This window comes from Myripristis murdjan, chromosome 6 (assembly GCF_902150065.1).
Source record: "Myripristis murdjan chromosome 6, fMyrMur1.1, whole genome shotgun sequence".
Classification (NCBI taxonomy): Eukaryota; Metazoa; Chordata; class Actinopteri; order Holocentriformes; family Holocentridae; genus Myripristis; species Myripristis murdjan.
The window spans coordinates 27,069,254-27,081,191 of record NC_043985.1 but is presented as its reverse complement, the minus strand read 5'-3'; positions in this window follow the sequence as shown (position 1 = coordinate 27,081,191).

Below are 11,938 nucleotides of genomic sequence, written 5' to 3'. Positions count from 1 at the left end.
TTATTTGGTTTTTACAATGTACAGCAGAAAGAATATTTACTTATCAGTCTGTTCATAGTGCAAGATTTCACATTTGTGCAAGTAAATACACAATTAAACATCTTTTCCTTTGAATTTGTAGAAGTAATTAGGCAACACTTTTACCTCAACCAATGTTAAAGCACTTGTGATGTAACTTTTTTGTATAATTTCAACTTTTGAACCTCCAGCATGTTTTTTTCTTCTATCTTTCTTCTGTGTTGCACTATTTATTTGATGCGTCTGTGCACTGACTTTGACTATACATGGTCATTGCAACTGGCTATTTAGTTCTTTCTCTCAATTTTGCAGCGACACACACGATAAAATGAGACATAGAGAAAGATTTGTCAGCTTAAACATTTTCATCGAGTGGTTTGAGTTTCAGCTACACCCAACAAACACTTCAGCAAAGGAAATCGTAACAAATCATGTGGGCCCACAGGACATAGGGTCATTTTCAAACGACCCGGTATCCGTTTCTTTGATTGTGCGTAAAGTCGATCGAAACTCCAGGTGTTATCAACAATCTGAGCAAAGTCACAAGGTCTCCTTCCTTGATGCAGAGTTCCAGCTTTGCTTGGCATTAAAACAGGAGACTGGCCAGAATGCTGCTCCTCTTGTTCCCCTCGGAGCGTGGAACAAAAAACAAAAGAAGACAGTGATCAAGCAACAAAATCAAGTGCACAATAGATCACACAAAAGCACCAGACAGGAACTTGGAAAAGTAACAAAAACAGTGTGACTGGATGGGCAAAAAGGACAGGTAGGTGTAAACAGCGGGGTGCGGCGGAGAACAAAGGGGAGCCGGTGGGGATGCGAGTGTGGAGATGCCTCCTGGGTGACTCTGCCACTTAGTGTCAGGCTGCTGTGCTCGCTGTGCAACATTAAAGGAGTACTTTAACTTTCCCCGAATGGAAAACTGCAGACACAAACAGGGCGCTGCATAAATGTGTGTATTCTCAGCGCGGCTTTGTTTTGTTCGTTTATTCACACCACACCAGCGGGGGTGCGTGAAAATTAGAGGCGACTGCGACCTAGGGAGGCCGGAGAGAGCAGTGACCAACAACATCAACAGCAACGACTGTGATTAAAAAGCGGCAAGGGCAGCCGCGGGAGTCTGAGGATTTTATTATGTCTTCCACGAGAAAAAAGGAAAAGAAGAAGAGAAGGGAGGTGGTATGTTTGCCTGTTAAATCAGGAGACAAGATGGGGAGTTTAGAATCGAGATGTAAAGGCGGAAGGGGAATTGAAGCTTTCGAGTTTCAGGAGCTCGACCGCACTTCAACTGTAGCTCTTCCAGCATTTCCCACAAATACCCACCTAACCCTTTCCTTCTCTTTTGCTCTCATACTCTGCACCCCTCCCTCCTGCCCTATTTCTCTCTTCTCCTCTCGCTCCTTCTCTCCTTCCCACGAAGGGTCCTGGGGGGGGTCCATCGTGCCTGGGTATTACTGCGGATTCCTTACCGAAGCTTCCACACACGCAGTCAGCAATCTGGAAGAACTACAAGCGAGTTCAAGCCTCAAACAGCCACCGTCATCTCATCAATAAATCATTTTAATGCCCCGTGTTGATGCCGTGGTCCTCGCTGGTGAAACTTTTCTACACAGCAACACAAGCCAACATGTGGTGCTCATGGTGAGATGAGAACTTGTTTGGCCAGCAGTCCTGTGCATGGAGTCCAAAGCCAATGTGGGAGTTTTTTTTTTTTCCCCCAGAAATATGTCATGTATTTAGAGCCTGAGAGCCTGCCAAAACTTGCTACTACAACAAGTCCACAGCTCGCTTATCTGACTTGACACAGAGGTGGTAGAGCAGCTGCTAACCAGCACAGGGCAGCCTGGTTGAGGAGAGAGTCCTCCAAAGCAGAAAGCAAGGCCTGTCTCCACACACTCCGCAGGCTTTGGAGAAACTCAGAAGTCTGCAAAGTCTCGCCCACCTTGCAGCAGCCGCCTTGAAACCAGCACGAAGAGACATATGTATGTTTCTACATGGGCTGCCAACTAGTCCTGCTGACCTCCACATACCAGTTTGGACTGAGATCTGCAGCGGTGTCCTCCATTTCCCCTGCCCAGAGTCCAGCAAATGACCTGATTTTAGAGACCCTCTTCCATATAGATATATATATATATATTTGGCAAAGCCATCCCTTCACCTACTTCCTGTTGGGTGGCTATAATTAGACTGAAAACAGGGGTTCTTTCCTGCCAATACATTTTTCATCAGCTCTCAAAATAGACAGCCAGCTTTCAGCACCAAAAAGTTGAGAAATTGACAAAGAGAGAGAGAGAGAGAGAGCCTGTACTTTTCCATTTCCGGTTAAAATCTGCATCTTGTCTTTGCTGCCGTGGACCAGAAAAACTCCTCTTAACACGGAGTGCAGAACAGATTCAACTTTGCACTTTCCTTCCAAGGGATGTGTGAGCATTTGCATAAGCCTGAATGAAATATCAGTGAGAGGATTATTGATTGTTCAAGTGGTGCAATTCTCTCATGCCTTTAATGGGCTCGAAGAAATTTCTTGCCTGAGGATTTGCACAATGCAATACAAGACTTCAACGATGTGACATGCGATTACATGCTAGTGTAACCTGTGTCAAATCAATCTGCACACTGCTATTTATTAATGACCCAGAGTCATCTTTTTCCTCACGATGATGGTAATTCTCCTAACTTGAAGGGACACAAGGGAGAGGAAGCGGTGATGCCATCCTTCTGCCCACAAAATATCTTGTTAGCTAACAATTTTAGAAGGATGTTAATGCCAGCAGCACCATGCACAGGCCCACCAAACAAAGTTATAGAGATAATGAACAACACTATCACAAAGACAGAGATACACATTATGAAACCATGCCAGAATATGAACACTATGAAAAGCATCTGTTACATAAGAAAGATGATGAGCGGAAATATTTCTTTCTTTCGTGTTCTTGTGCCAGACTCTTCGCCTTTCCCGGGGACCTCTGCGTGGTTTTTAATTGTTATGAAATTCTGTTTTTTCCCACATTACACACACACACAAAAAAAACATTTGCAACTGCCGTGCAACAATAATGGACAGATTAGACCGCACTTCAAGATTCATTTCAGATTGGTTTGCTCAATGGAAAGGAGCATGACGGTACATATAATATGCACTGCATGCATTTGCAGATGTGCAATCATGCCTGCACGCACGCAATTCCACACACACACAAAACACGCATGCACACGTATACACACACACACACACACACACCCTCTAACCGCCCTCAGCAGCCCTTGGCATGGTGATAGACTGCACCCACAACAGAGTCAAACCAGTCCAACTGCACATCAACACTATTAAATGACAACCAAGAGCATTGCCTTTTATTTTTCTTTTCTGTCTGCACATCTCGGTTTTCATTTATCTCTGTTGGTTGTTTCACTTTTATCAAGATCAAAAAAAATTAAATAAATGACATTAATGAGTGATGATCTCACACCCACTCGTGCTACTGTTCATACTGTTCATGTGTCTATGCTAGTGAGTGCATGAATGCATGTGTGCATGTACACACACATACACTTGTGTGCATGTGTTTGTCTGCTCCTGTGTGCCTATATCTTTCAGTCTGAGGTTTGTCAGTGTGTTTGTGTAGACCTTTGAATGTGGAGACAGAAAGGAGGAAGCTGCGATTTTAGCTGGAGGCGGAACCAAATGACACATCAGAGTCCTGAAACAGGAATGCTTGAAGCGCACGTCCCAGTGTGTGACAGATACATGATCCAGCACAGAGAGACAATATGACCTCCACCAGGAAAATACAGTTTCTGCTCTTCCTTCTGCTCCACCAGGCCTACAGTCAGGAGCTGGAGCACATATTCAAAGCGGAGGGTGGCGTCATTGAGATGGGGTTTTGCTTCGGAGCGGATTACATTGTCATCTATAGATCTGCCCCAGACGGAGAGCACCTGCTGGGCAACTCTTCAGCTGATGGCACACCTTCTACAGCCACTGCAGACCCTCGGGTAAGAGTCATCAACACCCAGCACCTGCTCGGGATGGAGATTAGGAACCTTCAACACTCAGACTCCGGTAATTACAGGAGGGAGTGCTGGGAGAACAACACCATGGTCATGGAGACCAGACAGCAGCTGACTGTGTGCAAAGAGAAGACTGATGCTGAAGAGATCACTGTGATGGAAGACGGAGGGGCTGAGCTGCGGTGCAACAGCAGTTATATAGGTCTGGAGGGAACTTCTATAAAGTGGTACCACGAAGTGTCGAACTCGTACAAGAGCACCCTCCTCCTGGACAGCAAAGTGTCACTGGAGCCTTTGGAGGAGGAGCTGCGTGGTGTCGTGGAGGTAAGAGATGGTGGTGTATCGCTCCATGTCCCCAGCACAGTTTTAGAAAGCAGCCAGTCGTTTTATTGTGCTGTGACGAATGACATGAATTGCCTCGGTTTCCAAAAGATGGACGTGCCTGACAGCTATGATGTTTTAGACGTTTTCGCTTCACAAGGGGAGAGAGTGACACTAACTTGCTCCACTAATCATAAACACCACCGATGGGAGACGCCGCTGGGCACAATCAATACAACCACAAAGCTGCTAACACCTACTGATGGCAGAACAAACAGTGATCAGCTGTACATATTGGGTGACGATGAAACCAAAGACTATTCACTGGTGATTCCTGTCTTCTCTGACATTTACAGCGGAGATTATTCATGCTTTGAACCTTTTGGTGTGGTGAGGTACAGCCTGACTATTTGCCCCAGTTTCGTGTCAAGACAAACATCAGTTTCTGGAGGGGGGCATGTCGAACTGGAATGTGAGTTACCCAAAGAGGAGTCACACGCTGTGCAGTGGCATCACCGCGGAGCTTTGGGAGAAGAAACCTTAATCCACGACTCGCAGGACAAATCTATAGTCATCCCAGATAATCTGAGGGGTCGAGCGACGCTCTCCGAGGACAGCTCGTCTCTCTCTCTCTCCGGCCTTACAGTGAAAGACGCAGGGATGTACTGGTGCGTTGTTTTAGCCGGCCCTGAATTCCTGGAGGACGCTAATGAATACAAAGTTAATGATGAGGAGGAGTATGACGGCGATGATGACTATGGTGATGACAACGGACACTGGAATGACGCATACAGGTGCATTTCCAAACAGGAGACGATGTTGACTGTTGCGAAGAAACCAAGAAACATAGGCACTGTCCTTGAGAAGGAGCCCACCCCTGACCCTCCTGAAGCCTCGAACATTACTGCGTATGCCCTCGGGGCCGCACTGGCAGGGCTGCTGCTGCTGGCTGCCGTGATTGGAGCAGTGATTGCAATAAAGAAGAGGGCAAAGACCTCTCCGAAGAAGAGAGGAGCAGCCTGTGGGTCTGGACCTCATAAGAGTAAGGACATAGAAATGAAGGCAGATCCCGGCTGCACTGAGAAGTTAAATCCCGGTGATAGATATGATGCTTAACAGCTTTTGCAGGATGCCTTTGAACAATGTCATATTGAACTGACTGTGCGGTGAAATCCGTACATAAATCATCCCCTTGCCCCTGTATTCTCACCATTTGGGGAACTGTGAGATGATCCCAAACATGTTTTCACACTTCCAGTTTCAAGTCTGTGCCAGTTGTTTTTAGTCTTAGGTGAGAATGGTTAATGTTTTTTTTCTCATGAATTCTGTGTTAGTGCATTTGCCTCTCTCAAAATCCCACTCTGTCTGGTGACGGGAAGATGGTTTCAAAAAGAAACACATGGCAGCACTGTCACTATGTTCCTCTTCAGTTTGAGATGACAAATGTGCTCTTGTAGATTTCATTGCAAGAACAGCTGATTGATGGTTGGGTTATTCCCTGTGAAAATATCCAGGGCAAGTGGTTTGCAATGTGAGAGCTCGAGGTATTAGCCCATACAGACAAACAAGACGAGTTGATGTTTTGTTCTCATTAGAAAGTTTGAGATCTCTGGCACGTATAACCCCACTGAAATGTGACATGGCTGTAATGTGACATTAAGTGAGGGTTAAAAACCAGTCAGGCCACTCTGCTGTCAACGAGGAGCGTAACGACAGCAACTAGACTGCAACACCGTGCCAGGAAAGTACCTGAAATGCTCTCGTCAAAGCATCAAATCAGCAGAGTGTTGTTTTAGAGTGACACCGGCATCAAATTGTACTCCACATGCAAGCTGTGAATATAACAACAGGTTACTCCCAGAACCTTCACTTTTTTTCTTCTGTTCTTTTTCAAATAAAAACCTATTAAAAATATGTTGATTGGAAAAGCTGTGACTGTATTTGAGCGCATTGTCTTTCCTGCTGAGTTTGTGATTTCATGGCTCTCTGCAGGAACAAGAACTGGGATCAGTTTTAAAGAACAGCCACTGCTATCCCTAATGTAACACCAAGAAGGTGTTAAAATAACTCCAGTGGAGAGATGATAATCAGAAACTAAATTATCATTTGCCGCATCATGCAGTAATGGTCAAAATAACCAAGTAACTCTCTTTGAAAAAGACGCACAGTTCCCTCTGCCAGCAAAACCAGACATTGTGTAACCTGCTGTTTAAACTTTACAATACTCTCACACACCAGGAGGCATTATTTATGGAAATAGCACCCTTGCCAAATTAGATGAACCATAAAAATCCAATAATGTAACATAAATACATTGTTCAGGCAATCAGGTTGAGCCAGGTCGTTGTGCAGCGTCTGAATACAATAGAAAACAATAGAACAAAAGAACAGATTCAAAGTGTCACCGATGCTCTGACGCCTCCAGTGTTTGGGATAAATGATTCGGCCCTGAGCACATAAACACCACACGTGGTGCACATGTAAAGGAAAGTTACATTTTGGTGCAGCGCGTCTTATGGCTCCCTTGCAGAACATCTAATGTAATGCTTCACAAGCATAAACCACAATATCCAATCAATACCTGTAGACCCCGCAGAGCAAGCAGCAGAGTGGAGCGCCAAGCACCGATATTGATCGACTATTGTGGTTTATGTCTGTGAAGCATCATATGCAATATGTATGTTATGAATTTGTGGCTTGCCAGCTATGATTAAGTATGTTGATAATGTGGGCAAATATAATATTATATGATAGAGTGTGTAAATTCAATATTAACACATAATTAATGGTATAAACCTGATGCTCTGAGCTGAGACCCTCACAGTCCTCACACTCAGGAAACCGGGCCTCCTCAGGTCTTCTGGGCTTTATAAGAAAAAAAAAAAAAAAACACAGGTGCTCATGTGTGGGGATGACACATGCCATCAAAATGAAAGAAAACTGAAACTGTACTTCTGTGGTAATGACGTGTGGCTGGACCTGTATTTTCCTGCTCATTACCATAACAATACAATGCTCCTTTTTTTTTTAACATATGTGTTTCCTGCTTTGGAACGACTGCGTTGGGACATTTTGGTAGTTTCCTGTGCCGGGAATCGCTCCCTTTTTCCAAAGAATACAACATGTTGGGATCCATTTCTCTTCCTCCAATTTCGTGGGCAGGAATATGATTGTGCAGGTCATTTTTAATGTCGTCTCTGCCATCTAAATGAAGGCTTTTGTTTTTCTAACCCACAGCTGTGGACCTGGACCCGGATGCTTGCGCTCCTTCCCATAGCAGATAAATGTTTTGTTGGGCAACTTGAGATGCAGCAAGAAGCGGCTGTAGTTTGAGCCCTGATTTATTATCGTCATGTGAGCTGACAGTGACATTTTCAGGTAGAAAAAGATACTAAAACTGAGAGGATAATTGTTTTCATTTGTGTCGAGGGAGCCTGCAGTGACAGGACTGTTCAGCTGCCAAAAGGGAAATCCTTAGCTCCTCAATAGCGAGGGATTGACTTTCCCTCAGTGACACCGGCGCCAAGTAACTGTATTCCTCTCACCACCTGACCACGTTTATTGATTTTCTGAATGCACAACAAATATAAATAATGAATAAAAGTCATGCTGCTGCAGCTATTCTCAAACTCAGGCATGCCTGCTGAGGGCACGTGGGGAACCTTTGAGAATTTTCCCATGAAGTCACGAGAATTAAAACACTCAAACATCACTTTCACATCTTTTTCACAATCTCTCTCTCTCTCTCTCTTTGTTACTACATTGTATGATTGCGTCTAACATCTGTGCTCTGCTTCGTCAAAGCTATTTTTAGGTGGAAATTGCATCCAGTGAGGAGTGAGGAGCTGGACGCAGAATGCAGTCCTGCGTCAGCGTGATGTTTGACCTGCCACGTACAAATCAGCTGTAAACAGATGCCTGTTTTTTTTCCACAGGCGAAGCTCCACAGCTGCCGTTTACAGCAGTGGACCGGTCAGTGAAACGGGTTAAAACTCAAATGTGCACACAAGGTTTTTTATTATTATTATTTAATTGTATTTATTTGTTTCATTATTATTTATTATTTTATTTTATTTTAGTGCATGAGGTGTCACTTTGTTTTCTATAAGCAAGGCCTATAAATGAACTTGAACTTTGATGCAGGCACCGTTTTGTGTTGGTTTTGCGCTGCCTGGGATGTTTAAGTGTAAAATATAATATCTCAGCAGCGGAAGCCAGATCCAACACAATGATCTAATTACAGACAAAGCACAAGTAAGCGAATTAATCACTTTGGTTGTAATTTTTTTTTTTTTTTTTTTTTTCGGTTGGCTATGATGTACAGTTGATCCTGTGTGAGATTTAATGAGCGATGGCAGTATCTAATCACATTTACTCACATTATTGTAATTGAATATCCTTTTTGTGTACTTGTACATTTTCGAGTCGTTTGAGTCATTAGTTTTGCTCTTGCTCAAGCACGTTTTCCTGCAGCAGAGGGATTTATTAAATATGAATTTATCTGGGCTCTCCAGAAGCTTGAGAAACATCGAGGATCAGGCCATTCACAGTGAATGTCCAGTCAGGACAGATTAGTAATCTGGCAGTACTTAGTTTGTGCCCTTTATTTTGTACTTTCCAAACTCTCAAAATAAAATAATCCATCTTATCATTTTAGAATTGCTTGGAAATCATCACATCTAAAACTTTTACATAAACTACTTTTTACCTTTACTTAAGTGGGCTTTTATGCTACCACTTTTACTTCTACCCAAGTATAAAATCAGTTCTCTTTGCTGCACACAGTTTAATTAACTGTTTCTCTGTCTCATTTAAATAATCAAGTGTTTCAGAATCAAGCACTACAACTTGGCGTTTCTACCGTATCTCTGCCATCTTAAAACAAACCAGCTGAGCCAGGACTCTTTTTTTTTTTTTTCTTGTTGCTTCTGACTTGCAAAAGTGACTTCATGCTCTTGGCACTTGCATACCCAAAATGCCACAAGTGGGGCAGAAACAAGCCGCAGTACAGCTGGGAGAACATGAAGAGGAATCTCATCTCCATTTTGCATGTAAATAATAATTTGCACGCTCTAATGTTGCTGCCTGACCTGCTTGTCCCTTTCCTACTTTCAAATTATGTGGATGCGTCCAAAATTTAGTAAGCACTGACATAACGTATCTTAATGTGGTGGAAATGGGCCACTTTGAGCAATCAGAGCAGCCTCGGTGCACTCTGGCGAAGCGTCTAATAGCTTTCTGAACCTCATAAAAAGTGGCTGAACGACATTTTTTTTTTTTTTTTTTACAAGAAAGTCCCTCATTCAGTGTTGTTGATGGTGGTGGGAACGCTCTCGGGTGCCACGGCAGCAGCTCCCAAGCATTTTCAGCTGAGTTGAGACCTGTTAAGCTCAGGCAGGCAGGCGGGTGAGTGAACCTAAACCGTATCAGGAACATTCACCGTGCACATTACAGCATCCTGCGTTTGAAGTAGGGCCTGCTTTGTGTTTCGCATTCACACAGGCCATTTCATTTTTCTTTCAGCAGACATGACACATCATTTGTGCAGAAAAAAGGCTCTATTTTTAGTCACATTTGGTGATATAAAGGCTATTGAGCGGTCTGGAGAGGTATTCTCCCCTACCTTGATGCTCTCTATCTTGCAAAACAATCTGGAGACGTGCTTCGGCAACACTTTCAGCTGCCAGATTCTATTACTCCCACACACTTAACCTTTTTGCGCCTTTATAAATATTTATGTTCCACTTGTGACACAGTCGCGGCGATAGATTTTTATCACAATTACAGTTTCTATTTGGAAATGTATTGGTGTGTAAAAATGCACAAAGTTCAATCCCGTCTTTGTTCGATAATTTGATGTAAAGGCAGTTTTATTCTTTATCTGCCTCTGGTCTAACATAAAGACTATACTTGATGGGGTGGGGATTTCTGGGAGAGAGAGCAACAACTCCTACAGCAGTTGTTCACATGTGTACGACATCAGCGCCTCATTTTGTATCATTTCTTACAGATGAAAATAAATGCCGTCGGAGTGCTGCAAAAGCCTTGCAATTCCCCAGTTGCTCCTTCTTATACAAACAGCGAACACTGTCTCCCAGCCGACACTTTCACAACCCTTAGATGAAGCGCTTCTATTAAAAATGCATCCAAAATGTTAAAAATAAATGGGCTAAAATCAACCAATTTCGTGAAAACGCTCACAATTTGGAGGGCTGAGCCATGAATTAACTATGATGGCTACGAGTAAGATGGCAAACAACCCAGAGGGGAGAATTTGAGTGACCCTCTGTTTTCAGTTCAACAGATTATGACAGTAAAAGATCACAGGCGCTCTGAGGACAACTTGTGCAGTGTCATTTATCAGAACAAATGGCAGCCACAGCGCTTAATCAAAGTGTAATTGACAGCTTTGTAAGGTGGCCAGTCATTGATATTCACACAAACAAGGTCACCGTTGTCTCTCGCTTATGAGAAAAGCCTGACAAATAGATGCGAGAGAGAGAGAGTTTTCCGTACTTTACTGTTTGCTCGACATGCATCCCATCACAAGCTGGATTGATGGGGGCCCAGATGCGGGCGAGGAGCAGCTGAAAGGACTCAGTCACTCAGAAAGGCCCAGAGAGGCCTGACGGCGCTCTGTGACGGCAGCCTCAGAGAGCGGCGTCGGCCGACAGCAGGCTCGCTCTGGGTTGCTGCAGCGGGACACTTTACACGGATCAGTCTAATTGTTAGGGCATCTCTCACACCATCTGTGTATGTGTGTGGAGGCACGCTTGTCTGGGCGTGCACGTGTGTTTTAGGCAGCAGCAAAATGTGAGCAGCGTTGCAGCACCACGGCAACACACTAAGGACCAGGCGGATCAGAGGAGCAATCTGCAGCAGAACGAAGCACATCCTGGAAAAAAAAAAAAAAAGAAAAAGAAAGAAATCAATGATATCAGGCAGGAAATGATACCAAGCCAAGTACTTACTCAAAGCCTCTTTTGTTCACTTGGACCAATAAAACCTGTACAGAACACATCTGAGGTGTGACCAGACTTCCAATTTACAGATTATCTGAAGTTTTGCTTCTGTCATGCACACACACACTCACACACACACACACAAGGACAGAGAGAGAGAGGGAGAGAGAAAGTGAGAGAAGATCCATCTAGCGCCAAAACAATGATCAGAATCACAGCCAACAGATGTTAGCATCATCCCTCCTTGGCTCCCTCCATCCCATGGCACCTCTCTCTTCATATCCGATCAGGGGGCCATGTACTGTGGAATCAGCATGTCTGCTCGCTGCTCCCTGGTGGCTGCTGGGCTCAGCCTGCTGAGGCGCGATCTGCTGTAATTTGCCGGGCCCATTACTCCCACAAATGTGATGGCTGCAAGCCCTGTGAGTGTGAAACAGTTGGCGGGATAAAGAGCAGGAGAGGGAGCGAGAGAGGGAGCGAGAAAAGTATCTCAGTGTTGCTGCTGTCTCGCCACGGCGTCTGAGACTGTGTGATGCACGGCGCTAATGGCCCCAATTATGCACCAGAGAGCGCCGCTGATGGTTTGGCTTTACAGTGAAAGTGCTGGGAACAGGGGTGGTGGT